At 47.0% G+C, this 23822-nt stretch overlaps 1 long non-coding RNA gene across 1 annotated transcript; it reads right to left on the bottom strand.

Moving 5' to 3' along the window:
• Window positions 1-18436: 18436 nt before the first annotated feature.
• Window positions 18437-22601, bottom strand: LOC105535782. The gene is made up of 5 exons (XR_001005499.1): window positions 22236-22601; window positions 21654-21811; window positions 20553-20621; window positions 18905-19016; window positions 18437-18819 (listed from the first exon to the last, which is right to left on the bottom strand). It is a non-coding gene; the product is annotated as an uncharacterized LOC105535782 (long non-coding RNA).
• Window positions 22602-23822: the final 1221 nt, after the last annotated feature.

Here is a 23822-nt window from a genome sequence, read left to right on the forward strand (position 1 = left end):
CTCTCTACCTGCTTTCGGTACAGACGGAGTAAGGGGCTTCTCTGCAAGATTCTGGCTCCCACCCAGGTTCTAGGATTTTCTCCCATTCCACCATTACAGCACCCTTCCTCTGACATGATGTTCTTTACTCGCCGCACTGTTATTACACGGGCACAGCATTAATTATGAGCAGTACTCTATTCCAGGCTTGGTGTGGGTTACAAAGGTGAATCGAACATAAGATTTAGAGCCTCTCATTAAAGAACTGAATCTCATAGAGATAAGACAGTAGTAATAATAGGAAGAGATACTACTTCGAGCACCTGCAATGCGCCAGACATTTTGTAAACAGTACCCTTTTCAATAATTTGCTTTCACTTCAACGAAGAAACTAATACCATTGGAGAGGTACAGCTTAAGTGCTTTGAGAGTGTAAAGGAGGAAACTTGGACTGAGAGAGGAGGGAGGGATGGTGGAATTCTTCACGGAGGACCTGGCCTTGAGGCTGACCTTGGGTATTCAGAGAGGGAGGGGTCAGGGTGTTGAGTAGAGGTGAAGGCACGGTTGTCTGAAAAGCAGAAAGGAGCAAAGAAGATTCTGACTCCTCACCTCAGTTAGAAGAGACTATGGAGGAATGAGTGATAAGGGAACTAGTATCCTCACAGAAAGGGTAAAACTGAAGAGTGTTTCCTCAGGACCACACCTCACTCCCCAGGAAAATAGCTACAGGAAGGAAGAGGGAAAAGGAGGGTAAGAATGTGCTAGGGCAGGAACGAGGCTATGTCCAGGACATTGGGGATCCAAGCAGTACATTTCAATTAAACACAGTGTGACAAATTATATAGTAGGCTAACTCAAGATCTATTTCAACCACTCCCTTGCCTTTCTATACTGCAGGGGCTGAAAAGCAAAGCACACAGCTCTCAACCTCCCTTGCTGCTAAGGGTGGCAGTGAGACAAAGTCCTGACCAATAAGATGTAGGCAGAAGTATCAAAGGAGACCTTCCCTTCTTTCTTCCCTTGGAGAAGTTTGTGTCATTCACTTTTCCCCTGCTTCATACTTGGAACTGGGTAACACCTGGGGGCACAGCAGCCTAGAGGCCATGAGGAGGACTGTGCTAAGGAAGGTGGAGCAGAAAGACAGGAGCCTGCTTGTTTAGGTCATACTCAAGCAGTTACACAAACCCTGTACTACCTTCCTGTCTTATGGGGGTGAGGGATCTTATGTATACCAGAGTTTGTTGAGTTTTCTGTTACTTGCAACCAGATGCATTCTAACACAATACTGAACACCTGTAACAGACAAGGGAAGGGGGTGACTAACTGGAAGAACAACGGGTGATGGGAATTGGAAAAGTGACAGGCACAGAGGATGGGAAAGCTGTCCAAAAGCCCTTGGGGAGATGATTAAAATATAGCTATCACCCTCCTAGTGGTTTCAATTCATTCCTGAAATTCTGCTTCTAAGTGGAAAGCTATTAAATTTTTCCCATTAATTAAAATGGGTGGCCGGGCGCGGTGGCTCACACCTGTAATCCCAGCACTTTGGGAGGCCGAGGCGGGCGGATCACGAGGTGTCAGGAGTTTGAGACCAGCCTGGCCAACATGATAAACACCCGTCTCTACTAAAAATACAAAAAATTAGCCGGGCGTGGTTGCGGATGCCTGTAGTCCCAGCTACTGGGAGGCTGAGGCAGGAGAATGGCGTGAACCTGGGAGGCGGAGCTTGCAGTGAGCCGAGATCGCGCCACCGCACTCCAGCCTGGGCGACAGAGCGAGACTCCGTCTCAAAAAAATAATAATAATAATAATAATTAAAATGGGCAAAATTGTGTTCAATTCCAACCTAAGGCACCTAAATATTGTTAACAGAAAAAATATACGAAATATGCAACAGAAAATTATACGAACAGAAAATATGCAACAGAAAATATGCAACAGAAAATTATACGAACAATAAATTTGCTTAAAATATGGTTTTTACATAAAATGTAATGCATTAAGACTTACTGCTCTGGACAGAAAGACAAGATTTAATATTAGGTGCAAGTTGATGGAGGATAGATGCAAATGAGTCATTCTCTAAATGATGGTTTGTTTTTTTTTAAGAGACAGGGCCTCGCTATGTTGCCTAAGCTGGCTTCAAACTCCCAGGCCCAAGCGATCCACCTGCCTCAACCTCCCAAGTAACTGGAACTAAAGGCACATATCACTGTGCCTGGTATAAAAGATACGTTTTTCCTGCACTCTTTGCTGATTTTTTAAAACTTTTGAGGGCTTCACTTAAACAACCTTAAAAATAAAACACACATACACACATATACCTCGAGGGAAAATTAAAGACTAAACATTAGAACACTTTGAAACATTTGAGAAAAGCACACGTGTAATAAACCTAAAAGACACATGAGATGCTGGACATAGTAAAACATTTTGGATTCTCCAAACACAGTACACAATTCAAATTTGTTCCTCGGCATGATCTCTGACTAGAAACACCGACTAAATTGGGGAATGTCTTCGTGTGAAACTGTAATGTCAAAATAGCATTTTGTATAGTACGTTTGGAAAGGCACAGAATTGGAAAAAAGAGGAGCAGTGGTATAAGCTTTTGTGACACACTTTTTTCCAAAGATGACTTCACCAATCTGTTTTGTTTTATTTACCCTGAAAGCATCACCCTGGGAGATGCCATACCAAAATATATGACCCATCCCGTGGTTCTCCTTATGATGTAACTGACACTCCTCCCACTAAGAAGTGGAATCAATGTTCCTTCTCCTTGAGTCTGGCTGAGTCTGTGACCATTCCAACCCAATAGGGCAAAAGTGATGCTATGTGATTTCTGGGGCTAGGTCATAAAGAAGACACAACTTCTACCTGGCTTGCTACCTATCACAATACCCACTCTTGGACCCCAGCCACCATGTTGGGAGGAAGCCCAAGCCACATAAAGGAAACATGAAGAGGTGTTCCAGCTACCAGCCCTAGCTAAGTTTCTGGTGTCAGTCAGCATCAATAGCCAGATTGAGGAAGCCTTCAGATGATTCTGGTCCCCAGGCTTCAAGCCTCCACCCCCACCTAACACCAAGCTGAGCAGGGACAAACTAACCCTATTGAGAGCACCCATAAGAGATGTGGATCCATGAAAAATATTGAGCAGTCCATATAGCAGATTCATGAGTAAAATAAATATTGTCATTTACCCCTAACCACTAAGTTTTGGGGTAAATTGTATGTAGTCACAGTAACTGGAACACTTTTCAAGAACCATAATTGAGAAAAGTTTGTAACTGAACAGCTTTATGCGAGATACGTCTGTGGCCATTTTTTTTTTTCTGGTTTTATTTTTCCTTCTTTTTTAATTGTGCAGTACCAGCTTGGGGTAGAAACAGTTGGTCAGATCCATTGCTGTTTCTCCTGAACCTAACACAATACTGGCATGGTGTAAGTGCTCAATGAACATGTGTTGGATGGACGGATGGATGGATGGATGGATGGATGGATGGATGGATGGATGGATGAGGGGATGGACAGAAGCTTCATTGGCTCAGTGCTGAACCCACCTTCTTGCTCCTACTGTTAAGTCTTAGTGGATGGTATCCAGTGGTTGATGGTAGTAACACCATTAGAGTCAAGCAAGTGGGGCCCCTTGTGCCAGACCCTGTGCCTTAAAAGGGTCCTGCACTTTGGACTGTATTCCTCAAAAGTTTTTAAGTGCCCTCTGGGGCTAGCAATGCCATTTAGGAAGGGTGTCTCTGTCTAGACCAGATCCCACATGACTCTTGTTGACCACAGTTTTCTACCTTGAAATTTTTCAAGTCTCTCTCCAGTGGTTGGGACTGGCCAGGGTGAGTGGTGCCATCTAGGCAGGGCAACCAAGCTCCAGACCAAGTCTGTTCCCTGTGGGTGCCATTTGCCATTTCTCCTCTTCAGTGTGCTCTCCAACCCTCTCTCTTACCCCTACCCATCTCTCACACATACGTAGGGTCGACCAGATGCCCTGAGAAGCTCCAGAACTCATGTTTATGGAGTCATCATAGCCAGATCTGGTTCTGAGAGCAGGCTTGCGCAGCTCACTCCTGCTGACTGGCGTAGAATTTCTTTCACCAGATTATATGAGATTAAGCTATCAGAAATGGTATTGACATGCTGATTGGGGGTAACTCTCACTCACTTGGACACAGCACGAGTTCAAGGGTCTGGGCTCTGCAAATGCTTATGCTTGAGCTGCCTGAGTGGATATATGCCTTGGCTTGTACCTCTGTCTTCAGGCCAGAGTGCCACGTCTGGCTTACTGCAGCCAGGGTGATCTTGGGGAGGAGGATACATGTGGCAGGCATCCTTTACCTGTGCACCCCTTCCCCAGCTGGCTCCAGGGCAGTCACCTCACCGCTTTGGCAGACTCCGGATCACTTGTCAGTCTGTCCTCCAGGATTGGCCATGCCTATCTCCTCTGTCTTAGTCTGCTCGGGTTGCTATAACAAAATACCACAGCCTGGGTACCACAGCCTAAACAACAGATGTTTATTTCTCACAGTTCTGGAGGCTGGAAAGTCCAAGATCAAGGTGCTGGCCTATTTGGTTCCTGGTGAGGGCCCTCTTCCCCGCTTGCCTTCTTGTTATGTCCTCACGTGTTAGAGAGAGGAAACTTTGGTGTCTCTTCTGCCTCTTATAAAGGCATTAAACCCAGCCGGGCACAGTGGCTCACGGCTGTAATCCCAGCACTTTGGAAGGGCCAGGCTGGCGGATCATTTGAGGTGAGGAGTTCGAGATGAGCCTGGGCAACCGGCAAAACCTTGTCTCTATTAAAAATACAAAAATTAGCCAGGCGTGGGGGCACACACCTGTAATCCCAGCTACTCGGGAGGCTGAGACAGGAGAATTGCTTGAACCCAGGAGGCGGAGGTTGCAGTGAGCTGAGATTGTGCCACTGCACTCCAGCCTGGGCGATAGAGCAAGCAAGACTCCATCTCAATAAATAAATAAATAAATAAATAAATAAATAAACAAACCTATCATGGGGGTTCCACTCTCACGACCTTATCTAAACCTAATTACCTCCCAAAGCCCCACCTCCTAATACCACCACATTAGAGATTAGGGCTTCAGCGTATGAATTTGGGGCCAGGAGGTGGGGGGAACACATATTCAATCTGTAACATCCACCGAGGATTTTTGAGATGTTGCTCCCCAACACCAACATACACTTCCTATTGATGTACTTTCACGCTCCAGTTGATGTGGTGACATTATTCTTTCATTGGTCTTAAGCTGTGGAGAATAAGAGATGGAAGTATCTTGCTTAAACGAGCTTGCTCTTCTCACTCTGCTCACAGGCCCCTTGCTGTGCTCCCTGCTAATGGTGGCATGTGGAAGGCAGGGGTGCAGCCATCATTGAAAGCAACCACATTATAGGAATGCAACGATTTGGACCTAAAGAGATCAAGATACGGTCGGAAGAGGTGTTGTCCTACATTGAAGAAAAAAATTCCCAATGGTAATTTAACATGACCAGAAAATAAATTATCATTCACCTTTTCCTGCATACTCTGGGCAGCATTTATATTTGTAGTTCTCATCAGTAAGGCACAGTAACTATCTTTGAGAACAAGTCAGCCACCCATGGATGATATAGCATCATACATAATGATATATCCAACATTAAATAAATGTATTAGGGAACTGCTAAAGCAAGATCTTCAATAGTAACAGGTTCCAAACAATGTACCTTTTTTGTGATGACAACATAAGAGTAAGCAGGAATGGCACATTTTACATTAAAAAAAAAAAAAAAAAAAAAAAGATGAGATGGTTCCTGGACTAGAACAGAAAGAGGCAGGGGCCATGCAAAAATCTTGGTCCTGGGCCTTGCACACTCCAGGACTGCCTTGGCTGGTGTCCTGCACTTGCCCCTATAGCCTCCTCAAGCTCCTTTGAGCCCACTTCCTCCACTCTTGAGAACACCATTTTCCAGGTAGATCCTGATTGTCAGCCTGAGCCCTCACTGGGCCCTTACTCGTACCCCAGAACACCGCCTCCAGTAGAAAAGGACCAATTTACACACACACTTCTCCTTCTTGGAGGGAGCATGCCTGCTGTTTTATTTTTAATGCCAGGAAATACATTTAGGGACCAAAAAATAAGGGCAAGCCACTGATAATGGATTGTTTTCTGAATACTGTGTGCAAAGGCTGCCATACATGTTTATTTTGAGAGCTCAGCATGCCACCCTGTTTGCTGGAATCCCTCATTAGGCAGGCCCGTGTCACAGATGGGAAAGTCAACCTGGATAAGAAAATACCCTCAGTGCCTCATCTAACAGCCAACCCCCCAGTAGAATTCCATAGTAACTGGCCATTTGGGGCAAGTTAAGGAAGAGACTCAGGCTTTTAGCCAGAATGTGTTCATGACAAAAATCTAACTTATGCTAAAAATAAATAAATAAAGAGTGATACTGATTGGAAAGCTCACATAATCAAATGAGGGGGAGGGCAGAGATCAAGGCCGACTTGCAAGACAACACCAGGGACTGGAATTCCATTGGGACTCCCCGTCCTGTGTCTCTGCCTCTCTCCATATACGAACTTCTAATTTTACACTCACTCAGCTTTCTTGCATATGTGAGGAATGCATCCCAGGTTTACCTCAGAACAAATCCCCATCCATCTTCCACTGAGGGTAGGCAGAACTGCCACCCTGCACAACTGCCACATATGGCTGTGCAGGTTGTGTACTGCACAACTCATGGGAGCACCACTCATCTATGGTTGAAAAGTAGAAATACTAGGGATGCTTGGCTGAGCCAATGACACTGAAAATGCTTAGTTTAAAGGAAATAAAATGATAGGTTTTCCTGGAACCAAAGGTAGTCCTTGGTGAGCCCATTCCAAGAGAGTTCAAGGAATCCCACCGTAGCCCATAATGATTGGCCTCCCTAATCAAGCTTTCAGGGAATAATTCAAAGGCATTGGCTCTGCAAAGCTTTATATCCCCAGGCTGAACTCACATCAAGCAGAAGACAGTTAAAACTGAGACAGCAGAGCCCATACAGGGCCTATTAGAGATGGAGAGAGGTTTACAAGGAAAGTGGGGCCTTCTGAAAAAGGTAGCACACATGGCAATGCCTATGACACAGGAGCTGACTAACCTTAAAGTTACTTAGATATTTGCCAGGGAAAATGGTCACAATTATATTCCTGTGTGACTCATTTCACTATAGAAAAGCTGTCTGGCCTGGGCACGGTGGCTCACGCCTGTAATCCCAGCACTTTGGGAGGCCAAGGCAGGCAGATCACTCGAGGCCAGGAGTTTGAGACCAGCCTGGTCAACATGGTGAAACCACATCTCTACTAAAAATACAAAAATTAGTTGGACATGGTGGCAGTTGGCTGTAATCCCAGCTACTCAGGAGGTTGAGGCACGAGAATCACTTGAACCAGGGAGGTAGAGGTTGCAGCAAGCTGAGATCATGCCACTGCACTCCAGCCTGGGCGACAGAGCTAGACTCTGTCTCAAAAAAAAAAAAAAAAAAAAAAAAGGGAAAAGAAGACGGAAAAGAAAAGTTGTCTGTCTTAGATTTGGCAGGGACGGTATTTTTTCTTTTTTGAGACAGGGTTTCACTCTGTCACCCAGACTGGAGTGCAGTGGTGCAATCTTGGCTCACTGCAACCTCAACCTCCCGGGCTCAAGCAATCCTCCCACCTCAGCCTCCCAAGTAGCTGCAGATACAGGCACATGCACCACAATGCCCGGCTTTTTTTTTTTTTTTTTTGAGACAGAGTTTCACTCTGTTGCCCAGGCTGGAGTGCAGTGGCGCGATTTTGGCTCACTGCAACCTTTACCTCCTGGGTTCAAGCTATTCTCCTGCCTCAGCTTCCTGAGTAGCTGGAATTATAGGTGCACGCCATCATGCCCGGGCTAATGTGTTGTATTTTTAGTAGAGATGGAGTTTCACCATGCTGGTCAGGCTGGTCTCGAACTGCTGACCTTGTGATCTGCCTGTCTCAGCCTCCCAAAGTGCTGGGAGATTGCAGACGGGAGCCACTGTTCCCGGCCTTTTTGTATTTTTTTTTAGAGATGGGATCTCACTATGTTGCCTAGGCTGGTCTTGAACTTCTGAGCTCAAGCCATCAGCCTGGCCTTCCAAAGTGCTGGGATTAGAGTTGTGCACCACCACATACAGCCAGTATGTATGTGTATGTGTGTGTGTGTGCGTGTGTGTGTATTTTACATATATATATATAAAATGTTAAAACCCTTGCCCCAAACAAAACAGGCCGGGCACAGTGGCTCACGCCTGTAATCCCAACACTCTGGGAGGCCGAGGTGGGTCTAACACTTGAGCCCAGGCATTCGAGATCAGCCTGGGCAACATGGTGAAACCCTTAGCTAGGCATGGTGGCAGGTGCCTGTGATCCCAGCTACTTGGAAAGCTGAAGCAGGAGGATTGCCTGAGTGGAGGTTGAGGCTGCAGTGAGTTGTGATTGCACCACTGCACTCCAGCCTCGGTGACAGAGGAGACCCTGTCTCAAAAACAACCAACCAAAAAAAAAAGAAAAACAAAACACAGTATCTCTAGCAGATCTAAATAAAACATAACATAAAACCTGATTTCCTTCAGCATCTCCAATGGAAGTGGAAATTATTTCACAAAGCTAAAGTGGGAAAAGACCTCATTCCTTTTCTTTGTGGAATCAAATATAATCTGTTCTGTGTCTGCATTTTACTGAACTAGTGGCTCATTCAATCTCAGTCGATACTGGGGCTCTGATTCCTCGGAGTGCTGCAAAAGTCCTGGAGAAATGCCAAACACACTGGGGAGAACTCTCTGAACTTCCATCTAACCTGTGTAATGAGTCACACCCTCCCTTACTGGTGGGAAATTTTTTCCCAATGAAAGCATTTGAGGCTATAAATTTCTCCTTCCTACTGTTTCAGCTATACATAGTAGAAGTTTTGATAATACAGTATTTTCATTATCCTTCAGGTCTGAGTATTTTTAATGTTTGTTTTGTTTTTATTTAGACTTTATATTGTAGTGACATATTGCGGACATTTATTCTTTTTTTTTTTTTTTTTTTTTTGAGATGGAGTCTTGCTCTGTTGACCAGGCTGGAGTGCAGTGGCAAAGTGGCAAGATCTCAGCTTACTGCAACCTCCACCTCCGGGGTTCAAGTGATTCTCCTGCCTCAGCCTCCTGAGGAGCTGGGACTACAGGCACATGCCACCATGCCTGGCAAATTTTTATAGTTTTAGTAGAGACAGGGTTTTACTGTGTTGGCCAGGCTGGTCTCAAACTCCTGACCTCAGGTGATCTGCCCAACTCAGCCTCCCAAAGTGCTGGGATTAAAGGCGTGAGCCACCACGCCCAGCCCATTTATTCCTGATACTGATGTGCTGGTATTAATATTTGAGATTTGCTTTGCAGCATAAAAGTTACCACATTCTATGCTGCAGACGATATTTGTAAATATTTTAAATATGCAAACAATATTAATAAATACCCCAAAGGTGCTTGAGAAAAATATATACTCTTTCAGTGTGGGTATAGATTTCTAAATATATATTTTTAGAATATCTATTAAAATCAAATCTATGTTCCAAATATTATGGTATGGAAAGGGAAAAATAAGAATTTCACAGCAGAGAAGTCTGGCAGTCACCACCTTCACCAAGTGATCAAGGTTAATGTCACTGATGATGAGTCACGTTGATACCATGTACCCCCGATATGATGTGATGAGAAGGGCACTTCACCTCTGGGGTGTTCTTCCCAGAAACCCATAGCCTCCAGTCTAATCATGAGAAAATGTTAGAAACACCTAAATTGAGGGCCGGGTGCGGTGGCTCACGCCTGTAATCCCAGAACTTTGGAAGGCCAAGGTAGGCAGATCCCCTGAGGCCAGGAGTATGAGACCAGCCTGGCCAACATGGTGAAAACTCATCTTTACTAAAAACACAAAAATTAGGCCGGGTGTGTTGGCTCACACCTGCAATCTTAGCACTTTGGAAGACTGAGCGGGGGGTGGATCACCTGAGGTCAGGAGTTTGAGACCAGCCTGGCCAACATGGTGAAGCCCCATCTTTACTAAAAACACAAAAATTAGCCAGATATGGTGGCGCATGCCTGTAATCCCAGCTACCCAGGAGGTTGAGACAGGAGAATCACTGGAAATCAGGAGGCAGAGGCTGCAGGGAGCCGAGATCACACCACTGCACTCCAGTCTGCATGACAGAGGGAAACTCCATCTCAAAACAAAACAAAACAAAACAAAACAAAATACAAAAATTAGCTGGGCATGGTGGCACACACCTGTAGTCCCAACTACTGGAGAGGCTAAAGCATGATAATCGTTTGAACTTGAGAAGTGGAGGCTGCAGTGAGCTGAGATTGTGCCACTGCACACCAGCCTGGGCGACAGAGCAAGACTCCATCTCAAAAAAAGGAAAAGAAAAAGAAAAATCCAAATTGAGAAACATTCTACAAAATATCTTACCAACACTTTAAAACTGTCAAGGTCATGAAAAACAAAGGAAGACTGAGAAACCATTCCAGATGGAGGAGATTAAGGACACATAACTGAATGTAATGTGCTATTCTGTATGGCAGAGAAAATAGACATCAAGGGGAAAATTGGCGAAATCCAGATAGGGTCTGTGGTTCAGTTAATGGTAATGTACCAGTGTTAATTCCTTAGTTTTGACAAATGTGTCACGGTTACATAAGATGCTAATATTAGGGGAAGCTGGGTGAAGGGCATATGGGAACTTTTTGTACTAGGTTTTAAATTTTTCTGTAAATCTAAAATTATTCCAAAATCAAAGGTTTATTAAAAAAAAAAAAAAAAAGCTGCTCATGGCAGGACGTGGTGGCTCATGCCTGTAATCCCAGCACTTTGGGAGGCCAAGGCGAGTGGATCACTTGAGGTCAGGAGTTTGAGACCATCTTGGTGAAACATAGTGAAACCCCATCTCTACTAAAAAATACAAAAATTAGCCAGGTGTGGTGACGCATGCCTGTAATCTCAGCTACTCGGGAGGCTGAGGCAGGAGAATCGCTTGAACCCGGGAAGCGGAGGTTGCAGTGAGTGGAGATTGCACCACTGCACTCCAGCCTGGGTGACAGAGCAAGACTCTGTCATAAAAAAACAAACATCAATCTGTTTAATCTTCACCACATCCCTCTAAAGGAGATCACTGAGGTGCACAGAGTTTAAAACTTGTCATCAAAGTCACCCAGTTAAGTTGGACCAGATCTGTGACTCCAAAGCCAGTGCTCACACCACTCTGGGCTGCATGCCAGCCACACCAACCACCATTGAGCTCCTCCCTGCATCCTCCACGCTGCTTTTGCATGTGGACCACTCTCCTCCTTTGCTCAGTTAAGTCTACTTCCCTGAGTCCCAAGAGGTCAGGTGCCCTATTTACTCCTGCAGCACCTTTCCCTCTTCCTCCATAGAATTTCTCATAGTTTTTCAACAATTTATTCATTGTATCTTGTTTATCTTGATGAGATTATGAGCTAACAAATGTCTGTGTTCACTGGCGTGCATTCACAGTGCTTAGCACAGAGGCCAGCACTTTGTAAATAGGTAGTGACTGACTGGGCACACTAAAGTTAACTCCAGTAGGATCTGTGCTAGAGAAGCACACCCAGGACTCGGTGTCCTGCCTCCAGAAGGCTCTGGAACATGAGGTAGGATTCCATCAAGCATGTCTGATATATACCTGGCCCTGCTCTGCCAAGATGGGGGAGAGGGGATACCAGAGAATGGGGGATCCAAGCTGGAACAGCTTCATTAAGCCCCCACAAGATGCAGCAGCCTTCCTGTGAAGGAGGCATCCTTGAACCCTTTATTGTCTAAAGCTATGATGTCCAGTAAGATAGCTACTCGCCATATGTGGCTACTGAGCACTCTAAATGTGGCTAGTCTAAACTGAGATGTGCTGTATGTATAAAATATATACCAGATTTCAAAGATTTCACTTGGGGAAAAATCTTATTAATAATTTTTAATATTGGCCAGGCAAGGTAGCTCACGCCTATAATCTGAGCACTTTGGGAGGCCAAGGCGGGTAGATCATTTAAGGCCAGGAGTTCGAGACCAGCCTGGCCAACATTGCAAAACTCCATATCTACTAAAAATACAGAAATTAGGTATGGTGGCACATGCCTGTAGTCCCAGCTGCTTGGGAAGCTGAGGTGGAAGGATCACTTGAACCCGGGAGGCAGAGGTTGCCGTGAGCCAAGATCACACCACTGCACTCCAGCCTGGGTGATGGAGAGAGACTCTTATCTCAAAATAATAATAATGATAATTTTTAATATTAATTACATGTTGAAATAACAATATTCTTTGCTGTAATGGGCTAAATGAAATATATAAATATTACCAAAATTTATTTCACCTGCTTCTTTTTATTTAATGAGGTTACCAGGAAAAGTTTATATATGTGCTCACTTTATATTTCTAACTGGACAGCATTGTCCTACACTGTAAGCTCCTTCATCTGCTTTGTTCAGACTCCAAATGCCCATCTGAGAGCAAGGCCCAGCACATAGTGATTGTTCATACGTATCTGGAATGTGAATTCATATAACTTATTATCTCTATACATTTATGCGATCCTCTTGAGGGCAACAACTTTCTTATTCATCCTGGTATCTCTATTCCCAGCACAGTGCCTAAAAAATATTTTTCGGATGGACAAATGAACCTTCATTCTGTCCAGCTCTTCATTCTCCCGGCTCAATTCAGCCATGGAATCTCCCAGCCACTGTGTCACAGGTGCTCCGGTGCCAGGCAACAATTGCCTGGTAGGATTATGGCTCTTCTTGATGCTAATCCTGGTTATTGGGCCATATTGGTGATACCCTTCTCAAGTTTCCTCAAGTTCTGGGGGTCTGGGATGACTCTTGCTTCAGACACAACAGCAGTGGGAAGGACACTTGATATTTTGGTGTTGGCTAAAACATGGCTATTGTCCCTGTACATGTCAGGTTCATAAGTTCGATCTGCAAAACCATTGATTTAGATGGGGACTATTTCAACAAGTCTAAATAATAGGCAATAATTTGAAGCAGATGGAACAAATAGTAAAATATCCTAATTTCCAGTTTTCCAGTATAAACAAGGATCTGACAAGCTTGGTATGCTTATGCTATTTATGAAATCAGCCTGAAACACTTTTCACTATTTAATACAGCAGGAAATGGAAAACTAGCTGAGCCACTCATTAGGTGTGAGACAGGTCTCTTCCGTTTCTTTGAGCCTTGGTTTCCTTATTTGTAAAATGGAAGATAAGTAAATCTACCTCGCTGGGTGGTTGTGAAGATTAAGTGAGGTAATTATATATACAGGCTTAATACAGTGCATGGGATTTAATAGAATTTCAATCAATGGTAGCAGTGATTGATTAACACCAACCCTGCTGGGATGTGTGCAAATTAGCAAACAAGAAAGAAGAAAGTATTCGTGGTGCCTTAACAGATGAGCCTGTCATAATGACATTTTATATTTGTTCTTCATTTTAACTATCAACAAGCTATATGTGCTCATCAGATAAAAACAGCAGACATTTATCGAGCACTCCATGCAAGGCAGTTACTATGTTATGCATTTAACATGCATCATCTTAATCATTGCTATTTGGGGGTAAATGCTGTGTTGATGGTCAAATCAGAGAGCCAGAAGCTGAGGGTCAGGGAGGGAAATAATGTGCTCCAGGCCCCATAGCAATTAAGTGACCACATCAGGTTTTTTTTGTTCATTTGTTTGTTTTGAGACAGGGTCTCACTCATGCTGGTAGCTGGGACTCCAGGCATGTGCCATCACACCCAGCTAATTTTTGTATTTTTTTTGTAGAGATGGGGTTTCACCATGTTGCCTAGGCTGGTCTCAAACTCCTGGGCTCAAGTAATCCCCCTACCTCAGCCTCCCAGTGTCGGGATTACAGGCATGGGCCACCTGCCTGGGTCTTTTTTTTTTCCTTAAGAGACAGGGTCTTGCTCTGTTGCCCAGACTGGAGTGCAGTGGCGTGATCATAACTCACTGGAGCCTCGAACTGGGCTCAAGGAATCCTCCCTCCTCAGTCTCCCAAGTAGCTGGGACTACATGCATGTGCCAATGTGCCCAGCTAATTAAAAAAAATTCTTTTTTTAGAGACAGGGTCTCGCTGTATTGCCCAGGTTGGTCTCAAACTCCTGGACTCAGGTGATCCTTCCACCTCAGCCTCCTGGGTAGCTGGGATTCCAAGTACAAGCCACCTTGCCCAGCCACATCAGATTCTTAATGACTTCACCAGGCCCACCTGTCATCAGTTGTACCCACAGAGGCAGAGGGGCCTCATGAGTCATTCCTGGTGCACACTATCAAGGCATCTGCTGGCCTCATTCCTTATTCCAAAATGTTGACTGAGCACCTGCCACTTGTCAGGCATTATGTTGGTAAGTTTTTTGACTACAATGAGAAAAGACTCATTTTGCTGCCTTTAGTAATGGACACAGTAGTAGTGAATGTAAGGACTCTCAAAAAAAAAAAAAAAAAAAGGGCTATGTGTGGTGGCTCACGCCTGTACCACCACCACTTTGGGAGGCCAATTTGGGAGGATCACTTGAGACTGGGATTTCGAGAGCAGCCTGGGAAACACTGCAAAATCCTATCTCTACAAAAAAAAAAAAAAAAATACAAAAACTAGCCTGGCCTGATGGCACGCACCTATAGCTACTCACGAGGGTGAGGCAGGAGGATTGCTTGAGCCCAAGAAGTTGAAGCTGTAGTGAGCCCAGATTGCGCCACTGCACTCCAGACTGGGCGATAGAGTAAAACCCTGTCTTAAAATAAAAAAATAATTAAAAACAGGCTGGGCATGGTGGCTTATGCCTGTAATCCCAACACTGTGGGAGGCTGAGGCGGGAGGATCACTTGAAGTCAGAAGTTTGAGACCAGCCTGGCCAATATGGTGAAATCCCATCTCTATTAAAATTACAAAAAATTAGCTGGGTGTGGGGGTGCACGCCTATAATCCCAGCCACTTGGGAGGCTGAGGCAGAAGAATCATTTGAACCCAGGAGGCGGAGGTTGCAGTGAGCCAAGATCGCGCCACTGCACTCCAGCCTGGGTAACAGAGCTTGAAGCTGGGAGGCGGAGGTTGCAGTGAGCCAAGATCGCGCCACTGCACTCCAGCCTAGGTGACAGAGCAAGACTCTGTCTCAAAAAATAAACAAAAAATTTTTTTAGAAAAGGAAGAGGAATCTTGGTCACATGGCCACACCTTATAAAAATTCAGAAAAAACTGACCCCCAGGCCTGATGGCAAGTCAGAATACTGCTGACAGTCATGCCTGGAGGAGCACGAACGTGGTTTGGAAACTGAAATTTCATTCTCCACCTATGAGTTCTAGAAACTTGCAACAGGAGCTCACTTGCAACAGGAGCTCGATGTTCTGTGCTCCTAGGCTGCTGTTAAGACTTAATTACTCTGTCTCTTCCTGTTTCTGCAACCAATTACTCAGTGTCTTGACATGCAGAACTCTCCCAGCAGAAACACCGCAGGGCTCGGTGATCACTGCTATGGGTCCTGGACCAAGGTGATGGGTTAGGCCTATCAAGGCTGTCCTTGGGTGACTGAGCTTCCCTAGACCACTGAGCTGCGGTTGGAGGTGTGGGGGATGGGGAGCTGACAGGTGCAGAGCCTGGACTCTAGACACACCCTTCCAGGTGCTGACCAGTTAATCCTGGCTTGATTCAGCTGCCACCCTCACAACATGGTGAAACGTCCATAATCAGAAGCAGCATTGCAGTGGGCTCAGATGCCTGTTGTCTCCCCACTTCACTGAGCCTGGTATCCAAAGGAAAAGCTTCCTATTGTCCGTGGTCCATGCGGCGATGGCGGCTTGCACAGGCTGCAGTGAACACCCAGCCGCGAGAGCTCCTCACTTTAGTCAAATTGCACCTCCCTGGGGAGGCCTTCCCATCTAGTCAATTTAAAATGCCACTCCCTCTGCTGGTCTCCATACTTCCTATCTTGTTTCCCTGCTTTATAACTTTTTTCCTTAACATTTCTCAAACATTCTACCCATTTTAGTACTTTATGATATGCCCTTGTCCTCCAAAATGTAAGTACAAAGCAGGGATTTGCTCTTTTGCCTGTTTTGTTTACCAGTTCCTAGAATTGTGCCTGCACAGAACTGATATTTCACATGAATGGAAGGAGGGGCGGGGAATCCAGTCTGGGTGGAGGTTCCGCCGGCAAAGACTTCCTGAAGAAAGTGACACAAGCTGAATCAGCTAAGCTTGAAGTGAATGATGCATTCCAAGGCACATAGGCCAGGAAAAGAACATGTGCAGGAACCTTAAGCAGAAGGGTGGCTGAGGCCTAGGGTGCTTGTGTGAGAAAAGGGTGGACAGGCAGGCCACAGGCAGAGTGAGGAGGGCCTCGCTGTCTCCTCTGGAGAATGGGACGTCTAGGTTAGAGGCCAAGGGTAGGGTTGGGCAAGGGTGGCAGAGGGCAGGAGAAGAAAGACCTAAGAGGCTGGGCCAGCAATGAGGACCACATACAATTGGAAAGGAAGTTCCAGTGATTGAGAGGAGCTGTCCTTTACTGAGCACTTCCTGTGTGCCAAGTGCTATGCTAAGAGCTTCTAACATATTAGTTCACTGACCTTCACATCCAGCCTGCAACCACTAGGATGCATGAAAATAGGGTGATAAATGAGGGAACCCTCCACAAATCAACCAGTCTGGGTTAGTAAGGAAATTTTTATGCTGGGGGCCAGGTCACGGTAAGTGATCTATCTCTATAGCTGACACTCTTCCCCCACTGCGTGGCAGTCTCGCCTCTTCCCGTGTTTTTCACTACTCCATCACTGTTGCCTCCTATAGAACAAACTAAACAGGGTGTAAGGGACCCCCAGGTTGCAGGATTGAGATAGTGGGTCAAGAAGACCATAAAAGAGAGAAAGACAATGAGAGATTAAAGGAGAAGGGAGTGGGGTGTAGACACGGGTCCTATTAGCGGACAGGAACCTGCTTAGCAATGAGAGGGGTCAGTTTGCTAACGAAAGACAGGTCTACCAATTCAAGACACCAACCAGTGTAAAACTTCACTAAAAATAGTGGACTCAGAAAAGGGGAGAACTTTGACCCCCTTTCTTTGGTGGGGGACATGTGGTCATTTCTCACTAAAGGACAAGGGCCACAGTTGGATAAAACTGACCAGAGAGGGGTTGCAGCAGGTGGGGGGGATCTTCAAGAGAGCAAATCAGAGGTGTCAGGTGGTTCTCGGGTAGGAATAAGGAGGGGGACAATGCAGAAATAAGGCCCTCGCCAGAAATGGCTGGCAGAGCGGACTCTTCAGTCCCCAAGAACGTCTCCTGCTGGCAGAGGTCATCAGAGATGCCTGAAAGCCTGGTTTCCCTCAACCCTAGTCACAGTGATTTCTTTTTTTTTTTATTTTTTTGAGACAGAGTCTCACTCTGTTGCCTAGGCTGGAGTGCAGTGGCATAATCTCAGCTCCCTGCAACCTCTACCTCCCAGGTTCAAGTGATTCTCCTGCATCAGCCTTCTGAGTAGCTAGGAATATAGGTGCCTGCCACCATGCCTAATTTTTGTATTTTTAGTAGAGATGGGGTTTCACCATATCAGCCAGGCTGGTCTCGAACTCCTGACCTCAAGTGATTTGCCTGCCTTACCCTCCCAAAGTGCTGGTATTACAGGCGTGTGCCACCACGCCCGGCTTAGTCACAGTGATTTCTATTTCAACTAAAGGAATGGGACCAACTGACCCCCCACTTTCTCCCATGGCCTTTGGAAGTATTCTTGTGTGTGAAATTTACCTAAAAAACGAGGACAGGGTAATATGTGCGGTGGTGACACACATACACACTGAGCACATCACTGCGATCGCTGCTACCAAAGAGAATCCCCAAAGACCAAATCTATCTCATGGTAACAGAAGCCCCAGCGGCTGGCACTGCCTACCACACCCATAGAGCTCTCCAAGGGCAGCTGTTCCTCATACACTCCACTCTCTCCTCTGCTCAAAACCAACTCCTACATTCACCTGCAATCCACCACCTGAGCTCAGGGCACTCTTACATTCCTCAAGGACTCCCGCCCCTGCCTCCATCCCTAAGTCATCCCGTCTTCTCTCCCAAAGCTCTGGCTCAAATGTTTCCCCCGCCAACTTAATCCTAACAGTTCCCCGTCTCTCCTAAGCCTAAACCCCTGCAACCCCTAGATGCACTTGGGATTACTGTTCAACCCCAGTCCAAATCCCACGTTCCATCTCACATTCCCTAGGTCAAGCCTTGGGTGTGTGTCAAGGGGAAAGTCTTAACGAATGAGAACCAGAAAACCTGCCCTTGTGACACAGTCTCTATACCCAGTCTTGCTGGCACACGGAGATACTGATAAAAAAAACAAATACACAAAAATGAAAGAACTAGCAGCAGGGCATGTTTCAAGATTTATTGAGTGCGTGAGAGGACAATGGTCCACAGCACAGAAAAAGTCAACAGGAACAAATTCTTGGTTTTCAGAAGTCACACCAGGAACAGGCAGGAGGACACTGGATGGCCTGGCCTAGATGGAAGAAAACCAGTCTTCCTGGGCCATGGCACTCTGTGGCACTGGCAGGGCAGAGCCAGCTGAAAGGTCTTCACCTCTGGATCCCAAGTCCCCAGAGCCACAGGGCTTTTCCTCTGCCCACCCTCCACCCACGCTGAGGGAAAAGTCGATTAGCGTTGTGCTGAGACAATAGGGGCAAGAAGGTCCAGCCATGCGTCATGGAGTGACATCACTCATCACTTTTGGTCTGTGATCAACCCTCAAACAATCTAAAAGAGAAGACAAATGAAGCCAGCAGCTTGGAATTTCTGCCTGGGAAACACAGGCCGACTTAACCTCTTGGCATTCACTTACCATGAGGAGACCCCTCCAGGGAAGCTGGGACCCCAGGTCATTGTCTCGAGAGGCTCAGTGCCTGCACCTCCTGGGGTTTCCTCCAACAGTCTCCAGACCCAGGGCGGCATCCCTGGAGTGAGGAGGGGCCACAGAGCAGGAGGCTGCAAGTGCTTGGTCGCCAGTGTTCTGCCATCTCTCTTCAAGCTGATGTCAATGGGAATGCCCCCAGTTAATCAATCAGGTATGAGTTGCCAGTTTCTTTCATACCAAACTCATCTCAAAAAGGAATCTCAATGCTCCCGAAGATTACTCAAAATAAAACTTAGGAGTCTAGCAAAACTGTCCTAGGAGTCTTGACAGGCAACCGAGCAGATGTGCAACTGGCAGAGAGACAGCTGGAGAGACCCCTCAGGGCCCCTCCCATAGATGTCCCACCTTGCCGTGCTGGGAGCCAAGGACCACCCCAGCAGCCATCCCTCCACGCTCTCATTACTTGCCTGCACATCTGTCTCACTCTTGCTCACCCCAGACTCAAAGACCTTCTCATGTTGCTACCCCTCCCTGGAATACCTTTCTATTGCCCATCGTATCCCACTCTTTGAAAGACCTGCCCAGGTCCACCACCTCCAAAAGGCTGCTTCTCTTTGAAAATCTTAAGGCAGTGACTGTATGCCACCCAACATCACACTTACTTGTTAAAAAAAATAATTCACACAGGCTTTTCTCACCATCTAGTACCCAAACCTTGACACTGAGAGAGACTGTTCGCTGGTAACAGGAGGCTAAGCTGAAAAAAGCCACACTAAAGTGTCTCCCATCACTCACTCACACAGCATCCTGCAATGCTCCTGAGACCAGAAGGTGCTGGCAGGAGAGAAGGAGTGTGTGAAGGCGCCAGCATTTGAAAGGGACAGGTGTGAACCCTCCAAACACGGGAAACGGCTTTCAACAATTCCTCTCCCTGCGTTATCGATGACCAGAGCACAGGCAGCCCGTGATCATTTTTGAATGCAGGTGTATACAAGGGCAGAGAGAGATGCAGGAGGAGAAACAGATGCCAGCAGCCTGTGGACTAAGTCCAGTCCAGGAAAACAATCCAGCCCAGCACAGGACCCCAAAAGTGGCTCTGCTTTCCTGTAAAAGCCCCATAGAACTTCCCTGCCAGGAGGAATCAAAGAGAAGTCACATGGGGCAAAAACAGTGGGAAAATACTGGTTGGTAATGATAGGAATCATGTGGTCTCAAGTACCACAAAAGTCACCTCTATCAGAACATTATTTTCCAAATGAAGAAAATTAGGTTCTGAATCAGTCTTTGACTGGGATAGTGGCAGAAGGGGATTTAAAGCCAGACGACCACAGTCTCTGAAGCCTAGGTCCACCCATTTTCCATTACAACATCCTGCTGCCCGGGGAGAAAGGGCAGAGACCTCTTATTACCAAAGTGGGACTCTGGAGGTTTCCCCCCAGCAGGAAGTCCTAAAGGCACATGAAGGGCCAGAGGTGATGTGGGTTGGCTGGGTGGACAGTGGATCTGGGGACCCACAGTGCCATTCTCATCTCACCTCTCAACTCCCCTACACCAACCCCAAAGCCCCTGGGAACATGTACAGGACTGTACTAGATACAAAGAACCAACATTCCAAAGAATGAACCAGAGATCTTACCTCAAGGACACTAAGGTCTAGCATGTTCCCGACATGACAACTCCCATGCCTCTGCACACAGTGGACTATCTGCAACAGATAAGATGCCATGAGTGAGCACCTAGCTTGTCCCTGCTCACAGCAGGGATGGCAAGCAACAGGAAACGGCTTAGCACAGTAGTTACCAGACCGTAAACATTCCTAAGCAAACACACTATTTCCTCATAAAAGAGAGAATAGTTAACTCTACAGAGGAAGACAGTGGATGGTCTATGGCAGGGTGAGGGTGGCCAACACTGATCAATGTGTACTTAATCAGCAGAAGATTGAAAGGAGATCAAAACCAGGTTTACAGGAGTGTGCCGCGGCTGAGGCAGTGACTCTGCTGGTCGTCAAGGGAATTTAAGCAACACACATAGCCTGGTTCCCAACAGCAGGGAGCAGGAAGTGAAAGCTCTAATCATGACGTAACACCCACGGCAGCCCCCAATCCCCTGGATGCCCCAGATGTGTGCAGCTTTGAGAAGCAGGAGTGTAGGAAAGTTCCCGGGACAGGAAGGTGAAGATGTGGACCCTCCAAACACCGCAACCTTTCCCACATTTCCTCTGCCTGCACTACCAATGATCAGGACATGGGCGGCCCGTGATCACTTACGAATGCAGGCGCAGGAAAGAGCAGAGGGCAATCCAGGAACAGAGGCCAAAATGAGCTGCCTGGAGATTGCCAAAGCGCCAAGCCCAAAGGACCTGAGCGCTATCCACTTAATGCAGTACAAAGATCTCATCTGCCCCCATCAAGAAAGTCACAGAAGACTAATTTTTGGTTAAAAAAAAAAAAGCTAAATTGTTCATTCATCCCACAAATATTAAGTATCTACGGGTTGCCAGACATCATGGGTTCAAAAGGAAGAAAAACGTGCAAGATCTCCCCCTTACAGAGTTTTCGCAGTTTCATTACATTACAGAAAGTCAAGCTCAAGAGAATGAAAGAACTTAGCCAGGCTCTCCTCTGCACCCGGCTTTGCCAGACAGTTCTCGGAATTCATGACCATGCCCTCCGCGGGGTCCCCCAGAAGGGAATCTGAAGGGTCCCCCAAGGTGCTCATGACCAGCACCACTTACCCAGGGACATCCTCACCGCGCGGACAGTGGGAGCCCCTCAGGGAGTGCAGATCAGGGTGCTGCAGGAAAAACGGGGGCTCTGGCTGGTGCGGAACCAGCAAAGTCATCCAAGGGAGAGCTGTCATCTGTCTCCAGGAGAGCCGCACAGCCCACGAGGCCTAGGCAGGGAAAAGCATAGGGAAGGGGCTTAGTACAAGGTTCTGGCAAAAGAGCCTGGAATTCGCCCCTCTGGGGCCCTGGGCGTCCTCTATTAAAACCTCAGCCAATTGGTCTTTAAAGTGGAGGTTTTACAGGTTATTGAGGAGAAAATGAGTTAACGGTTCCAAGGACGTGGCACAATGACTGACACTCTGTAGGCAACCGACAAGCAGCTTTGGGGGCTTCCAAAGTCAGGAGTCGGAGATCGGGGTCGGGGGAGTGAAAGTCGCGAGGTCTCTAGAGCCCCTCAGCCCGCGTGCAAGGCCCCGGGCTGCACGTTTCTCAAGGGGCACTAAGCCTCCCCGCATAGAGACTGTGCGGACCGGGGGTCTGACGTCTGCATGGGGTCGGCTCAGCCCAGCGAAGGCCGAGGGCGCGGCTCACCCGCCAGTCTCTTTCCCGAGGACACGCGAATCCTGAGGGGCCCACCCCGGCGGAAAGGACGCAGCACTGCACCAGGGGCTGGGCCTGACGTCCGGCCGGCTCTTCCCACTCCCCTCGGGGCCTCAGTTTCCCCTTTTGTCAGGAAGGAGGTACACAACACCGGCCTTGGGAGGCCACTGGGGGTTCTTGGTAAGACCACGCCTCGGGCGCTGCCCCTCAGTGACTCATCCCGGGCGTCAGGATGGATGGCGGCGAGTACAGGGGCAACCTCGCGGAGGGGGGCGAAAAGCAGTCTGCAAACCGCAGCCACAAGACTCTCTCTCTGGTGCTCTGCGCCAGCGGAAATACGGCTGGGGGCGCGGCTGCAGCCTAGAGCGGCGCTTCCGCCGGGCCCCTACCTGCGCAGACGTGCCTGCAGCGCCCCCTGGCCGGACGGAGCTGCAATTCTGTCCCTCTACTAACGCCCTTTATCCAAGCGTTCATCTAAAGGAGCATCCCTTCCATGAGTTCACCCACCCATCCATTTACCCAGAAAATATTTGTGAAACGTCAGCTTCCATTTGAGGACACAGTGAGAAGACAGCCATCAGTCTATAAACCAGGAAGTGGGCCCTCACCACTTCCTGGTTTACCAAATCTACTGGTACCTTTGATCTTGGACTTTTAGCCTCCAGAACTGTGAGAAATAAATTTCTGTTGTTTATAAGCCACCCAGTTGATGATGGCACTTTGTTACGGCAGCCCAGTCGGGGGTCGGCTGGCAAATAGGTCAGCTTGGACCATGGCCAGCCTAGTGTCCACACACCCTCCTCTCCAAGCAAAAAAATAGAAAAAAATCCACTTCAAACATGCATCCCTTCTATCATTGGCAAGAGTGTGTCTGCAGTCTTGTTTTGTTTTTGACGTCAGCAGACAAAGGGTCAGTCATTGAGAACAGACTGTTCTTTAAATGCTGTAACAAAGGCTGTCACAACACACTTATTCAAGAACTCAACATGCTGCCCTGTTTACTGGAATCCCTCACCACGTAGGCCAGTGTCACAGATGCGAAAGTCAACCTGGATAAGCAAAATGCCCACAAGGCTGTATGCAACAGCCAAACCCTCAGTGGAATTTCTTAATAACTGGCCATTTAGGACAAGTTAAGGAAAAGACTTGGGCTTTTAGATAGAATGTGTTGGCGATACAAACCTAACTTATGCTTCAAAAATAAAATACATTATTGGAAACTTATGTAATCAAGCGAGGGGAAGGGCAGAGGTCAAGCTGGGCCTCCAAAACAACGAACACCAGAACTGGAATTCCATCCCTGTCCTGCAACTCTGCCTCTCTCTCTGGGTGGACTTCTGACTTCACACTCGCTCTAGTTTTTTGCTTATAGTGAGGGACATATGCCACATTTACCCAGGGGAACATCTCCATCCTTCTTCCACTGAGGGTAGGCAGGACTGCCACATACAGTTGTGCAGGTCGTGTACTGCACTACTCCTGGGAGCACCATTCACATCATAGCCTATGGTTGAGAAGCAGAGATGCCAGGGATGCTTGGGCAAGCCGATGACACAGAAAACACTTGACTTAAAGGAG

Source organism: Mandrillus leucophaeus, unplaced genomic scaffold, assembly GCF_000951045.1.
Source record: "Mandrillus leucophaeus isolate KB7577 unplaced genomic scaffold, Mleu.le_1.0 Scaffold150, whole genome shotgun sequence".
Taxonomy (NCBI): Eukaryota; Metazoa; Chordata; class Mammalia; order Primates; family Cercopithecidae; genus Mandrillus; species Mandrillus leucophaeus.